At 37.0% G+C, this 1324-nt stretch overlaps 1 non-coding gene across 1 annotated transcript; it reads left to right on the forward strand.

The window, feature by feature from the left end:
• Positions 1 to 899: 899 nt before the first annotated feature.
• LOC111726546 lies at positions 900 to 1006 on the forward strand. The gene has a single exon (XR_002774300.1). It is a non-coding gene; the product is annotated as a U6 spliceosomal RNA (small nuclear RNA).
• Positions 1007 to 1324: the final 318 nt, after the last annotated feature.

The following is a 1324-nucleotide window of genomic DNA, read 5'->3' on the forward strand; positions in this document are numbered from 1 at the left end:
CTAGAAGCCCCATTTCATGACAAGGACAACTATTTAGACTTTACAGGGAGCCCAGAAAGACCCACACGTGCCGGGCATGTGAAGGAACTTAGCTTTCCCATACACATTCGAGGATAGATTTTGTTAAGCAAAACCCATGTAGAGCAGTGGGGCGTGTCTCAGAATGACATGAACCTTCTCTCTGTACCCTGATTTTGTTCATTTAGAAAATGGAGATGAAGACGTGGGAATTAGAGGAGAAAAAATCCTTTAAATAAGACAGAATCGAGAAGTAATTAATACTAAGAAGACTGAGCAGCTGAGATCTGTATCTAATGAGAAGTAATCTGTCAAACAGCAGCCAACCGGATTTCATATACAGAACATGAAAAAAAAATGTACACACATTTTAAGAAAGGAAAAGCTGTCTTAAAATGGTAATACTCAAAACACACCGATAATGTTTGTTATCTTGGATATTGTACCTGTAACTCTTGTAATTGCAGAAGTCAAATGTGACTTGAGTATTATAGATTGTTGTTGTTGTTGTTGCAGCTGTCACTGCTGTTTTAGCTGACTGAGGCCAGGTTCAAACCCGCCACCCTCCGTATATGGGGCTGGCATCCTACCCACTGAGCCACAGGCACCGCCGGAGTATTGTCATTTTAATATAGTTTTTTCCTTTTCTAAATTATACATTTTTCAGTACCTTTATAATATTGTGTATCTATCTAACGTTTTATCTTCTACCTTTTTTTTTTTGCCATAAATCAATTAAACAAATAAGATGACATGAAAGCATCCTCAAATTTATATGGGAAAGCTAAATTTATATGAGAGTCTTATGGCGGAAAATCTGGGAAGGCTCTTGGTTTTGAGAAAAACTGAACATTTGCAAGAAGTCTTCTTTTTTAAAAAAAGCACTGGCTTCAGAAATACATCTGCTAAAACTGGAAGGATGTGCAGAAGATAAGCATGGTGCCTGGGAAAGGATGACGTGCAAATTCGTGAAGTGGTCCGCATTAAGAAAAAAGGAAAAGGATGGCGTATCTCTAGTCTGCTTTCACATCTGCCTTTCACTATCAGTTCACAGTAACACGTTACTGCCCCCCCCAAAACTTAGTTTGTTAAATAGCTAAGATTAATAAGCTATGCAAAAGTTAAATGTGTGTATTAAACATTTGAACCACTAGAAATTTTCATGTTCTGTCAATCAGGCAGGGAGAAGTTCATATAATTTTGGAAATGTTTGAAATATATATATATAGATAGATAGATATACATATAGATATATATATATACCAGTCGTGAGACGCCAGTAGATATCCTCAGAGTCAATGCTCAG

Source organism: Otolemur garnettii, unplaced genomic scaffold (genome assembly GCF_000181295.1).
Source record: "Otolemur garnettii isolate 467f Iridium unplaced genomic scaffold, OtoGar3 scaffold00070, whole genome shotgun sequence".
NCBI lineage: Eukaryota > Metazoa > Chordata > Mammalia > Primates > Galagidae > Otolemur > Otolemur garnettii.